At 36.0% G+C, this 15,127-nt stretch overlaps 1 protein-coding gene across 5 annotated transcripts in view; it reads left to right on the plus strand.

The window, feature by feature from the left end:
• The window catches only part of CTNNA3 (catenin alpha 3), a 1,641,479-nt gene that overhangs the window by 147,950 nt on the left and 1,478,402 nt on the right, over positions 1-15,127 (plus strand). The window lies entirely within an intron of this gene.

Genomic DNA, 15,127 nt, shown 5'->3' on the forward strand with positions numbered 1-15,127 from the left:
TTGCAAATACCTTCTCCCATTCTGTTGGTTACCTTTTAGTTCTGTTGTTTCCTTCATTATGCAGAAGCTTTTTATCTGATGAGATCCCAATAATTCATTTTTGCTTTTGTTTCCTTTGCCTCCAGTGAGTCTAATACGAAGTTTCCGTGGCTGCAATCAAAAAGGTTGCTGCCTGTGTTCTCCTCTAGGATTTTGATGGTTTCCTGTCTCACATTTAGATCTTTCATCCATTTTGAGTTTATTTTTGTGTATGGGGTAAGAAAGTGGTCTAGATTCATTCTTGTGCATGTTGCTATCCAGTTTTCCCAACACCATTTGTTGAAGAGACTCTTTTGTATTGGATATTCTTTCCTGTTTCATTGAAGATTAGTTGCCCATATAGTTGTGGGTCCATTTCTGTTTTTTTCTTTTTTATCCTGTTCCATTGCTCTATGTGTCTGTTTTTGTGCCAGTACCATACTGTCTTAATGACTATAGCTTTGTAATATAGCTTTAAGTCTGGAATTGTGATGCTGCCAGCTTTGCTTTTCTTTTTCAATATTACTTTGGCTATTTGGGGTCTTTTCTGATTCTATACGAATTTTAGGATTGTTTGTTTTATTTCTGTGAAAAATGCTGGTGTTATTTTGATCAGAATTGCTTTGAATGTGTAGGTTTCTTTGGGTTATATAGACATTTTAACAATATTTGTTCTTCTAGTACCCGAGCATAGAATGCTTTTACATCTCTTTGTGTCTTCTTCAATTTCTTTCATAAGGTGTTCTGTAGTTTTCAGCGCACAGATCTTTTACCTCTTTGGTTAGGTTTATTCCAGGTATCTTGTGGGTTTTGGTGCAATAGTACATAGGATCGATTCCTTGATTTCTCTTTCTGCTGCTTCATTATTGGTGTATAGAAATACAACAGACTTCTGTATGGTGATTTTGTATTCTGCAACTTTGCTAAATTCATGTGTCAGTTCTACCAATTTTTGGTGGAGTCTTTCAGGTTTTCTACATGGAGTATTATGTTGTTTGTGAAGAGGGAAAGTTTGACTTCTTCCTTGCCAGTTTGGATGCCTTTATTTCTCTTTGTTGTCTGATTGCTGAGGCTAGGACTTCCAGTATTATGTTAAACAACAGTGGTGAGAGTGGGTATCCCTGTCATGTTCCTGACCTTAGGGGAAAAGTTCTCAGTTTTTCCCTATTGAGGGATGTATTACCTGTGGGTCTTTCATATATGTCCTTATGATGCTGAGGTATGTTCCTTCTGTCCCTATTTTGTTGAGGGGTTTTATCAAGAAAGGATGCTGTATTTTGTCAAATGCTTTTTCTGCATCTACTGAGAGGATCATATGGTTCTTATCCTTTCTTTTATTAATGTGGTATATTGCTTTGATTGAACCACTTCTGCAGGCCCAGAATAAATCCCACTTGACTGTGGTGAATAGTCCTTTTAATGTACTTTTGGATTAGATTTGCTAGTATTTTATTGAGAATTTTTGGAACCATGTTCATCAGAGATACTGGTCTGTAATTCTTCTTTTTAGTGGGGTCTATGGTTTTAGAATCATGGTAGTGCTGGCCTCATAGAATGAGTGTGGAAGTTTTCCTTCCATTTCTATTTTTTTGGAACAGCTTCAAAAGAATAGGTATTAATTCTTCTTCAATATTTGGTAGAATTCCCCTGGGAAGCCATATGGCTCTGGACTTTTTTTGTTGAGAGATTTCTGATTACTAATGCAATGTCTTTGCTAGTTATGGGTCTTTTCAAATTTTCTATTTCTTCCTGTTTCAGTTTTGGCAGTTCATATATTTCTAGGAATGCATCCGTTTTTTTCCAGATTGCCCAATTTGTTGGCATATAATATTCTGTTACAGTTGTTGTATTTCTGTGGTGTTGGTTGTGATCTCTCCTCTTTCATATGTGATTTTATTTTTTTGGGTCCTTTCTCTTTTCTCCTTGATAAGTCCAGCTAGGGGCTTATCAATTTTGTTAATTCTTTCAAAGAACCAGTTCCTAGTTTCATTGATCTGTTCTACTGGTTTTTTTTTTTTTTTTTTTTTTTTTACTTCTATAGCGTTTATTTCTATTCTAATCTTAATTATTTCTCTTCTGCTGCTGGCTTTAGGCTTTATTTGATGTTCTTTTCCCAGCTCTTTTAGGTATAAGGTCAGGTTGTGTATTTGAGACTTTTCTTGCTTGTTGAGGTGGGCTTGTATTACTATATACTTTCCTCTTAGAACTGCCTTTGCTGCATCCCAAAGGTCTTGAACTGTTGTGGTTTCATTTTCATTTGCTTCCATGTTATTTTTTAAAATTTCTTCTTTGATTTCCTGGTTTACCCATTCATTCTTTAGCAAGATGTTTTTTAACCTCCATGTGTTTGTGGTCTTTCCAAATTTTTTCTTGTGGTTGACATCAAGTTTCATAGCGTTTTGGTCTGAAAATATGCATGGTATGATCTTGACCTTTGTGTTCTTGTTGAGGGCTGATTTGTGACCCAGTATGTGACCTATTCTGGGGAATGTTCTGTGTGCACTCGAAAAGAATGTGTACTCTGCTGCTTTAGGATGAAATGCTCTGAGTATATCTGTTAAGTCCATCTGGTCCAGTGTGTCATCCAAAGCCACTGTTTCCTTGTTGATTTTCTGCTTAGATGATCTGTCCATTGCTGTAAGTGGGCTGTTAAAATCCCTTACTATTAATGAATTATTATCAATTAAGTTCTCTAAGTTTGTTATTAATTGATTTATATATTTGGGTGCTCCCAAGTGGGGGGCATAAATATTTATAATTGTTAGATTTTTTTTGTTGGATAAACACCTTTATTATGATATACTGCCCTTCTTCATCTCTTATTACAATCTTTGGTTTAAAATCTAGTTTGTCTGATATACATATGGCTACTCAGGCTTTCTTTTGATGTCTATTAGCATGACAGATGGTTCTCCACCCCCTCCCTTTCTATCTGGATGTGTCTTTGTGTCTAAAATGGGTGTCTTATAAGTAGCATATTGATAGGTCTTGTTTTTTATCCATTCTGATACCCTATGTCTTTTGATTGGAGCACTTAGTCCATTTACACTCCAAATAATTTTTGATAGATATGAATTTAATGCTATTGTATTACCTATTGCTATTCTGTAGATTGTCTCTGTTCCTTTCTAGTCTTTGTTGCTTTTGGTCTCTCTTTCCTACTCAAAGGGTTCCCCTTAATATTTCTTGCAGAGCTGGTTTGGTGTTCATAAACTCCTTTAGTTTTTGCTGTTGTGGAACTCTTTATCACTACTGTTCTTTTTTTTAAATAACTATTTTTTTAAAGATTTTATTTATTAGAGAGAGAGTTCACATGTGCACGTGGGGGGAGGGGCAGAGGAAGAGGGAGAAGCAGATTCCCTGCTGATCAAGGAGCCCCATACAGGGCTCAATCCCAGGACCCTGAGATCATGACCTGAGCCAAGTCAGACACTTAACCGACTGATCCACCCAAACACCCCTATCTCTTCCTATTCTGAATGACACCTTGTTGAATATAGTATTCTTGCCTCCATATTTTTTCCATTTAGCATGTTGAATATGTCATGTTACTCTCTTCTGACTTGCCAAATTTCTGTGGACAGGCCTGCTGCTAACATTAGGTGTCTACCCTTGTAGGTTAAGGACCTTTTGTCCCTACCTGCTTTCAGAATTCTCTCTTTATATTTGTATTTTGCACGTTTCACTGTGATATGTCTTGGTATGGACCTGTGTTTGTTGATTTTGAGGGGAGTTCTCTGTGCCTCTTGGACTTTGAATGCCTGTTTCCTTCCCTAGATTAGGGAAGTTCTCAGTTATAATTTGTTCAAATATACCTTCTGTCCCTTTTTCCTGCTCTTCTTCTGGGACTCCTATGATATGGATATTATTTTGTGGAATCGCTGAGTTCCCTAAGTCTGTATTTGTGATATAATAGTTTTCTTTCTCTTTTCTTTTCCCCTTCATTATTTTCTATAATTTTACCTTCTATATCACCTATTCATCCCTCTGTTTCTTCCATCCTCATTGTGATTATATCCAGTCAGTTTTGCATCTCAGTTATAGCATTTTTTATTTCAGCCTGACTAATTTTTAAGTATTTTTCTCTGCAGCCAGGATTTTTCTGGTGTCTCCTATGCTTCTTTGGAGCCCAGCTAGTATTCTTATGACTGTTGTTCTAAATTATTGTTCAGATATATTGCCTACATCTGTTCTGAGCAAATCCCTGGCTATTATTTCTTGATCTTTCTTTAGGGGAGAATTCCTCTATCTTGTCATTTTGTCTAGGTTTCTCTGTCTTGCACAAACCCTACTTGTTGCTCTTGCTTCTGCTCTCTCCCTCTGTCCTTGACTTCTCTCTGGACAAAGGGATCCCTCCTCTCCATGGCACCACAGCTTTTCTCTTCCCCAATTCATGTCTCTTGAACCTCGAATCTGCTACTTTCTCTTCCTCCAATTGTGCAGATTGTTTTCTTAATCCTCAGATTGATTTCCTAGTTGTTCAAAATGATTTGATGTTGATCTAGCTGTGTTTGAGGGCCGAGGGAAACCTAGGGTCCCCATACTACTCTGCATCTTAACTCCTCCCCTCCACCTCTTCTGTATCCATTCATCAGTCCATGGATGTTTGGGTTCTTTCCATAATTTGGATACTGTTGATAAAGCTGCTATAAACATTGGGGTGCATGTATTCCTTTGAATTAGTATTTTTTATCCTTTGGGTAAATATCCAGTAGTGTAATTTTTGGATTATAGGGTAGTTCTGTTTTTAACTTTGAGAAACCTCCATACTGTTTTCCAGAGTGGTTGCACTCCCACCAACAGTGTAAGAGGATTCCACTTTTCTCTGCATCCTCGCCAATATCTGTTATTTCTTGTGTTGTTGATTTTAGCCATTCTGACTGGTGTGACTCTCATTAGTTTTTTGATTTAGAGTTGAAGACAGGTTAGTCTAAAGAAGGAAGTACAGTCCTACATCAAGAATCAAGACAAGTCTCAAATATACAGTCTAACTAATTTATCTAAATGAGCTAGAAAAGAAACTGCAAATAAAACCTAAAGCCAGCAGAAGAATGGAAATAATAATAATTAGAGCAGAAATAAATGATATAGGAAAAAAAAAAAACCCAGTAGAACAGATCAATGAACCTAGGAGTTGGTTCTTCAAAAGAATTAATAAAATTGACAAGCCCCTAGCCAGACTTATCAAAAAAGAAAAGAGAAAGGACCCAAATAAATAAAATCATGAATAAAAGGGGAGAGATCACAACCAACACCATAGAAATATAAATGATATAAGAGAATATTATGAGCAACTGTATGCCAACAAATTAGGCAATCTGGAAGAAATGGATAAATTCCTAGAAACATATAAACTACCAAAACTGAAACAGGAAGAAACAGAAAACTTGAATAGACCCATAACCAGCAAAGACATTGCATCAGTAATCAGAAATCTCCCAACAAACAAAAGTTCAGGGCCATATGGTTTCCCAGGGGAATTCTACCAAACATATAAAGAAGAGTTAATACCTGTTCCTCTGAAACTGTTCCACAAAATAGAAATGGAAGGGAAACTTCCAAACTCATTCTATGAGGCCAGTATTACCTTGATTCCAAAACCAGACAAAGACCCCACTAAAAAGGAGTATTACAGACCAATATCCCTGATGAACATGGATCCAGAAATTCTCAATAAAATACTAACAAATCAAATCCAACAGTACATTAAAATGAAAAAGAGAGAGACCTATAACAAATCAAATCCAACAGTACATTAAAATGAAAAAGAGTTGAAGGTAGAGAAGTAGGCACAGACCTACTTGTGAAAGGCCCATGTGCTAAGTTAAAAAGTAGTCACTCTGGAAAACAGTATGGAGGTTTCTCAAAATGTTAAAAATAGAACTACACTATGACCGCACAATTGGACTACTAGGTATTTACCCAAAGAATACAAAAATACTGATTCAAAGGGACACATGAACCCCAGTGTTTATAGCAGGATTATCAACAATAGCCAAATTATGGAAAGAGCCCAAACGTCCATCGACTCATTAAAGGATAAAAAAGAGGTGGTACACACACACACACACACACACACACACACACACACACACACACAGGAATATTACTTTACTCAGCAATCAAAAAGAATGAAATCTGGCCATTTTCAATGATGTGGATAGAGCTAGAGTGTATTATGCTAAGTGAAATGAGTCATTCAGAGAAAGAAAAATACTGTATGATTTCACTGATATGTGGAATCTAAGAAACAAAACATAAACATAGGGGAAGGGAAGAAAAAAAGAGTAGGAGACAAACGTAAGAGACTATTCACTATAGAGAAAAAACTTAGGGTTGCTGGAGAGTAGGTGAGCAGTGGAGGGGCTAAATGGGTGATTGGTATTAAGACGGGCACTTACTATGATGAGCAGTGGGTGTGATATGTAAGTGATAAAACACTAAATTCTACTCCTTAAACCAATATTATACTATATGTTAAGTATTTGAGTTTAAATAAAAACTTCAAAAAATAGAATTAAAGACAGGCTTTGATACAAGTCATTACAATAAATGGATATTTAGTTGTGATAGGAAGCATGCAATCTTATTGTGAGACCTGCCTTAGTAATGGGGAATTTGAGGCTTCATTGAGGAAATGATGTTTATGTTGGAGTTTGAGCTGAAGCTGAAAAGGGTCGTGCATATTGCACGGAAGGGAAGGTGGTGAATTCAGTAACAGGAAATTTACTTATTGCATCTTTGCTAATGTACTTCAAGAGTGACTATTTTCTCCCAACAGTGTTATTTTGTTTTCTCTTCATATTGTCTTAATGGAGACAAAGGCTATAATAGTTCTTTAATGTTTAAATGATCTTTTCCCGAGTATGACTCTTCAGCCAGTCGTTCAACATCCCAACATTTTCAATCAAGAACACATAATTCTTTTTAATGTATATGAAGTCAAAGATAGTATTCTGTAAAGGCCATCATAACTTTCCAATTCAGAATCATGACAAGTGAGGATAATCTTCTTTTTGTGGAAATTCATCTGCTCTCTAAATTTCTGAGGTCCCTTTAATTTTTCACAGTCTTCTAGCAGAAATTCCGAGTTGCAGAGAAACACAGAAAAATCACCATTTCATGGTCTTAAAAATTTACTGACTCCAGTAGAAATTTCCTGAGAAATAACAGCGATTTGTTGAGTGCTTTCCATGTTCAGATACTGTGCTAAATGTATATTATGAATTATATCTCATTTAATCACCTCAGAAGCACTGTAAGATAAGTAATATTTTTATCCCTTTCCTTTAGAGGAGGACACTGAAAGTATTTAAGCATCCAAAGTCTCAGAGCTAGAAAAGGTAAATAAGAATTTGATCTTAGAAGTGTCTGACTTAATAGTCTGACTTCCTAACTTGCTATTGCTAAGAGAACTAAATGTGATATACTAACTTGTTGAGATAGTCTCGGACCCTCTTTACAGGTCTTGTCCATTATAAGGACAAAAATGTTTTTTGTTATATTTAATAAAAATAATTCATTTCATTTTTATTATGGTAAAGTTCATGAATAATTAAAAACTAAAATATTAATGGAGTAGAGTAGATAAGATGGGCCCTTTAATATATTGTTGGTGAGATGGCTGTGTTTTGAGGAATTTTTTGGCAATATGTATAAAACTTAAAATTCATTTGCTTCCGGACTTAGCAACTCTACTTTTAAGAATTTATCCTCTAGCTAAGTTTGTTCATGCATGCAAAGGTATGTGTCATTCTTTGCAGTACTGTTTGAAGTAGGAAAAAGTTGGAAATGATTTATATGTTTAATAGAGGCCTAGTAAAATAAGAGTAGATCAATAAGATGTAATTTTATTCAAGTATTAAAAAGAATGACAACAGCTGATCAAGTCTTTACTAAGCTCAAAGCTCTGTTCTTATTTAATTTTCATAAAAATCATAGATATTGTTATTAGCTCCATTTACAGGGGAGAAAATAAGGCATAAAGAAGTTAAGTGTCTTGTCTGAGGTAGTAGGACAGATACTGAAGCAGAACGGCTTCAGAACCCACATGGATAACTACTGTGCATACTTTAATGTTTCCTGGTTATTTATATCCCAATGTGAAAAGAAAATAAGTTGATAAGTGAAGAAACATTATAGAAAGTTTTTATGGTATGATAATATTTGTGAAATGGATCTATACCTACATCTACTGTGTGTTCCATTTATAACATATAGAATGTCTCTGTTTCCTTATGACAAAATCTTTCTTTATATATTAATATATATAAATATGTGAATATATTCATAAAATACAGTAAAACGTACATATAAATCTCTATATATAAATTTACACATACAAACATATATACATATGCACACATAAAACCTACATTTGTGGAAAAATTTCTGCATGGATATATAAGAACTCAGTAAGTATTTTTGGATGATTCATTTGGAGACTTCATAAAATTTTTTCCCTTTATACTCTTCAGTATGGTGAATTATTTAAAAGTAATGAGCACATATCGCTTTCATAATAAAAAGTTTACATTGAAAAACTTAAAAAAATAGTGGATGTGGTAATTCTTTAACAGTTATGTTACTGGAGAGGAGTAAAGAGGAGCTTTTTCATTTTATACCCTTATGAACTGTGAACTTTTTTTGTTTTGTTTTTTGTTTCAGTTTAGAATATCTGTTCTCTTTGCTTTTAGTACAGTTTATTAATTATAATATTACATAGTTGATTTTTTTGAGGGCTATGCTTTTAACTTTGTTTTCTATGTAAATAAAGCAGAAATAAATAAAAGATTATTGTATTAGTAATTAGTAAATTGTATTAGTATTGTATTAGTAAAATCTCCATTACAAATCATTTTTTCATAATAAAAGCAATAGTTGGATTTGGCCTGATTATCTGAATTGCGTATTATTATTTTCTTCATCCCAAATTTTGCACAGTGTCATTATCTTTAGCTTCTTTTGTCCTTTGACTTCTTGTTTTAACTTGTTCTTTTATTTTTACTTAAAAAAATTTAAATTCAATTAATTAACATATAATGTATTGTTAGTTTCAGAGGTAGAGGTCAGTGATTTATCAGTCCTTTTTTTTTTAAGATCTTATATTTTATTTGAAAGAGAGAAAACAAGAGACAAAGCTGGAGTGGAGGGGGAGAGGCAGAAGGGGAAGGAGGGGCAGGGGCAGAGGGAGCGGTGGAGGGAGAAGCAGACTCCCTGCTGTTCAGGGAATTCTATTCAGGGCTCGATCCCAGGACCCTAGGATCATGACCTGAGCTGAAGGCAGATGCTTAACCAACAGAGCCACCCAGACCCCCATCAGTCAATACCCAGTGCTCATTAAAATCACATGCCCTTAATGTCCATCACCCAGTTACCTCATTCCCCTACCCTCCCCCCTCCAGCAACCCTCAGTTTGTTTCCTATGATTAAGATATGATTTGTCTCCCTCTCTGATTTCATCTTGTTTTATTTTTTCCTCTCTTCCCCTATGATCCTCTGTTTTGTTTCTTAAATTCCTTGTGTCAGTGAGATCATATGACAATTGTCTTTCTCCGATTGACTTACTTCGCTTAGCATGATACCCTCTAGTTCCATCCACGTTGTTGCAAATGGTAAGATTTCATTTTTTATGGCTGAGTAGTATTCCATTGTTTGTATGTATATATATATGTGTGTGTGTATATATATGTGTACACACACACACACACACACACACACCCCGCATCTTTATCCATTCATCTGTCAATGGACATCTGGGCTCTTTCCATAGTTTGGCTATTGTGGACATTGCTGCTATAAACATTGGGGTGTAGTTGCCCCTTCACATTATTTAAGGTAAATACCCAGTACAATTGCTGGGTTGTAGGGTAGCTCAATTTTCAACTTTTTGGGGACCCTCCATACTGTTTTCCAGAGTTGCTGCACCAGGTTGCATTCCCACCAACAGTGTAAGAGAGTTCCCCTTTCTCCTCATCCTCACCAACATCTGTCATTTCCTGACTTGTTAATTTTAGCCATTCTGACTGGTGTGAGGTGGTATCTCATTGTGGTTTTGATTTGTATTTCTCTGATGATGAGTGATATTGAGCATTTTTTCATGTGTCTGTTGGCCATTTAGATGTCTTCTTTGGAGAAATGTCTGTTCATGTCTTCTGCCCATTACTTAACTGGATTATTAGTTTTATAGGTGTTGATTTTGATGAGTTCTTTATAGATTCTGGATACTAGCCCTTTAGCAGATACGTCATTTGCAAATATCTTCTCCCATTCTGTTGGTTATCTTTTAGTTCTGTTGTTTCCTTCATTATTCAGAAGCTTTTTATGTTCATGAGGTCCCAATAGTTCATTTTTGCCTATGTTTCCCTTGCCTTTGGAGACATGTCTAGCAAGAAGTTGCTGTGGCTGAGGTCATAGAGGTTGTTGCCTGTGTTCTCCTCTAGGATTTTGATGGATTATTGTCTCATGTTTAGGTCTTTGATCCATTTTGAGTCTATTTTTATGTATGAGAGGAAATGGTCCAGTTTCATTCTTCTAAGGGTGGCTGTCCAGTTTTCCCAACACCATTTATTGAAGAGACTGTCTTTTTCCCATTGGATATTCTTTCCTGTTTTGCCCAAGATTAGTTGACCATATAGTTGAGGGTCTATTTCTGGGTTCCTTATTCTGTTCCATTGCTCTGTGTGTCTGTTTTTGTGCCAGTACCATACTGTCTTGATGATACAGCTTTGTAATAGAGCTTGAAGTCTGGGATTGCGATGCCACCAGCTTTGGTTTTCTTTTTCAACATTGCTTTAACTATTTGGGATCTTTTCTGGTTCCATACAAATTTTAGAATTATTTGTTCCAGCTCTGTGAAAAATGTTGATGGTCTTTTAATAGGGATTGCAATGAATGTGTAGATTACTTTGGGTAGCACAGACATTTTAACAATATTTGTTCTTCCAATACATGAGCATTTCTTTGTGTCTTCCTCAATTTCTTTCATGAATGTTCTATAGTTTTCTGAGTACAGATCCTTTCCCTCTTTGGTTAGATTTATTCCTAGGTATCTTATGGTTTTGGGTGCAATTATAAATGGGATCAATTCCTTAATTTCTCTTCCTTCTGTCTCAGTGTATAGGAATGAGACTGACTTCTGTGTATTGATTTTATATCCTGCCACTTTGCTGAATTCCTGTATGAGTTCTAGCAATTTTGGGGTGGAGTCTTTTGAGTTTTCCACATAGAGTATCATGCCATCTACAAAAGTGTGAGTTTGACTTCTTCTTTGCCAATTCGGATGCCTTTTATTTCTTTATGTTGTCTGATTGCTGAGGCTAGGACTTTTAGTAGTATGTTGAACAACAGTGGTGAGACCGGACACCCCTGCTGTGCTCCTGATCTTAGGGGAAAGCTCTGTTTTTCCCCATTGAGAATGATATTCACTGGGGGCTTTTTGTTTATGGCTTTTATGATATTGAAGTATGTTCCCTCTATCCCTACAGTGTGAAGAGTTTTAATCAAGAAAGTATGCTGTATTTTATCAAATGCTTTTTCTGCATCTATTGAGAGGATCATATGGTTCTTATCCTTTCTTTTATTAATGTGATGTATCACATTGATTGATTTGCGGATGTTAAACCACCCTTGTAGCCCAGGAATAAATCTCACTTGACTTTGGTGAATAGTCCTTTTAATGTACTGTTGGATCCTATTGGCTAGTATCTTTTTTTAAAAATTTTTTATTATGTTATATTAGTCACCATACAGTACATCATTAGTTTTTGATGTAGTGTTCCATGATTCATTGTTTGCATATAACACCCAGCACTCCATGGAATATGTGCCCTCCTTAATACCCATCACCGGCCTATCCCAATCCCCCACCCCTTCCCTTCTGAAACCCTCAGTTTCCCAGAGTCCATAGTCTCTCGTGGTTCATTCCCCCTTCTGTTTACCCCCCCTTCATTCTTCCCTTCCTTCTCCTACTGATCTCCCTGCTATTCCTTATGTTCCAAAATGAGTGAAACCATATGATAATTGTCTTTCTCTGCTTGACTTATTTCCTTTAGCATAATCTCCTCCAGTCCCGTCCATGTTGCTGCAAATGTTGGGTAATCGTTCTTTCTGATGGCTGAGTAATATTCCATTGTATATATGAACCACATCTTCTTTATCCATTAGTCTGTTGAAGGGCATCTCAGCTCTTTCCACAATTTAGCTTTTGTGGACAAAGCTACTGTGAACATTGGGGTGCATATGGCCCTTCTCTTCACTACATCTGTGTCTTTGGGGTAAATACCCAATTGCTGGGTCATAGGGTAGCTCTATTTTCAACTTTTTGAGGGACCTCCACACTGTTTTCCAAAGTGGCTATACCAACTTGCGTTCCCACCAACAGTGTAAGAGGGTTCCCCTTTCTCCACATCCTCTCCGACATTTGTTGTTTCTTGCCTTGTCCATTTTTGCCATTCTGGCAAAACTGGCCTAAGGTTGTATCTCAATGTGGTTTTGATTTGAATTTCCCTGATGGCTAATGATCTTGAACATTTTTTCATGTGTCTGTTAGCCATTTGTATATCTTCATTGGAAAAATGTCTGTTCATATCTTCTGCCCATTTTTTGATTTGATTATTTGTTTCTTGTGTATTGAGTTTGAGAAGTTCTTTATAGATCTTGGACACCGGCTATTGGCTTGTGTCTTGGTGTGAATTACTGCATCCATGTTCATCAGAAATATTGGTCTGTAATTCTCCTTTTTGGTGGGGTCTTTGTCTGGTTTTGGGGATCAAGGTAATGCTGGCTTCATAGAAAGAGTTTGGAAGTTTTCCTTCCCTTTCTATTTTTTGAAACAGCTTCAGAAGAATTAATTCTTCTTTAAATGTTCGGTAAAATTTCCCTGGGAAGCCATCTGGTCCTGGAATCTTGCTTCTTGGGAGATTCTTGATTACTGTTTCAATTTCTTTGCTGGTTATGGATCTGTTCAGGTTTTCTATTTCTTCCTGTTTCATTTTGGTATTTTATATGTTTCTAGGAATGCATTCATTTCTTCCAGATTGACTAATTGGTTGGCAAATAGTTGCTCATAATATGTTCTTTTAATTGTATTTCTTCAGTGTTGGTCATGATCTGTCCTCTTTCATTCATGATTTTATTTATTTGGGTCCTTTATCTTTTCTTTTTGATAAGTCTGGCTAGGGGTTTATCGGTCTTATTAATTCTTTCAAAGAACCAACTCCTAGTTTCCTTGGTCCGTTCTACTGTTCTTTTGGCTTCTATTTCATTGATTTCTGCTCTAATCTTTATTAATTCTCTTCTCCTGCTGGCTTTAGGCTTTATTTGCTCTTCTTTCCCCAGCTCCTTTAGGAACCTCCTTACAAGGTTAATTTGTGTATTTGAGAACTTTCTTGTTTCCTGAGAAAGGCTTGTAGTCCTATCTACTTCCCTCTTAGCACTGCCTTTGCTGTATCCCAAAGGTTTTGAACAGTGGTATTTTCATTTTCATTTTTTTCCTTGGATTTTTAAAATTCTTCTTTAATTTCCTCATTGGCCCATTCATTCGTTAGTAGGATGCTCTTTAGCTTCCACGTATTTGAGTTCTTTCCAAATTTCCTCTTGTGATTGAGTTCCAGTTTCAAAACATTGTAGTCTGAGAATATACAGGGAATGATCCCAATCTTTTGATATAGGTGTAGACCTGATTTGTGATCCAGTATGTGATGTATTCTGGAGAACGTTCCATGTACACTCAAGAAGAATGTGTATTCTGTTGCTTTAGAATGGAATGCCTTGAATATATCTGTGAAGTCCATCTGGTCCAGTGTGTCATTCAAAGCCTTGTTTCCTTGTTGATTGTTGGTTAGATGATCTGTCCATTGCAGTGTGTTGGGGGTTAAAATCCCTATTACTTTATTATTATTGATGTGTTCATTTAATTTTGTAATTAATTGCTTTATATAATTGGCTGCTCCCATGTTACAGGCATAAATATTTACAATTGTTAGATCTTATTGGATAGACCCTTTAATTATGATATAGTGTCCTACCTCATCTCTTATTACAGTCTTATGTTTAAAATTTAATTTGTCTGATATAAGGATTGCCATCCCAGCTTTATTTTGATGTCCATTAGCATGATAAATAGTTTTTGCACCCCCTCATGTTCAATCGGGAGGTGCCTTTGGGTCTACAATGAGTCTCTTCTAGAGGTCTTCCAGAGGTCTTCTTTTTTCATCCAGTCTGATACTGTGTGTCTGTTGATTGGGGCATTTAGCCCATTTACATTCAGAGTAATTATTGAAAGATATGAATTTAGTGCCTTTGTATTACCTGTAAAGTCACTGTTTCTGTATGTTGTCTCTGTTCCTTTCTGGTCTATGTTACTTTTGGGCTCTCCCTTCACTTAAAGGATCCCCTTTAATATTTCTTGCAGAACTTGTTTGGTGATCACAAGTTCTTTTAGTTTCTGTCTGTTCTGGAAGCTTTTTATCTCTCCTTCCATTTTGAATGACAGCCAAGCTGGATAAAGTATTCTTGGCTGCATATTGTTCTCATTTAGCAAGCTGAATATATCATGCCTGTCCTTTCTGGCCTGCCCAGTCTGTAGATAGGTCTATTGCCAGTCTAATGATATTACCCTTATAGGTTACAGACCTCTTGTCCCGAGCTACTTTCAGGATTTTCTCTTTGTCTCTGAGGTTTGCAAGTTTCACTATTATATGTCGGGTTGTTGACCTATTTTTATTGATTTTGAGAGGGCTTCTCCTGCCTCCTGGACTTGAATGCCTGGTTCCTTCCCCAGATTAGGCAAGTTTTCTGTTATAACTTGCTCCAATGTACCTTTCACCCCCCCCCTTTCTGGGACCCCAATTATTCTAATATTGTTTTGCTTTATGGTATCAGTTATCTCTTGAATTTTCCCCTTGTGACCTAGTAGTTGTTTATTTCTCTTTTTCTCAGCTTCTTTATTCTCCATCATTTTGTCTTCTATATCACTAATTCTCTGTTCTGCTTCGTTTATTCTAGCAGTTAGAGCCTACATTTTTTATTGCATCTCCTTAATAGCCTTTTTGATTTTGATTAGATTATATATTCTTTTATTTCTCCAGAGAGGGATTCTCTAGTGTCT

The sequence above is a fragment of the Ursus americanus genome, chromosome 6, assembly GCF_024610735.1.
Source record: "Ursus americanus isolate L20-20 chromosome 6, mUrsAme1.1.p, whole genome shotgun sequence".
NCBI lineage: Eukaryota > Metazoa > Chordata > Mammalia > Carnivora > Ursidae > Ursus > Ursus americanus.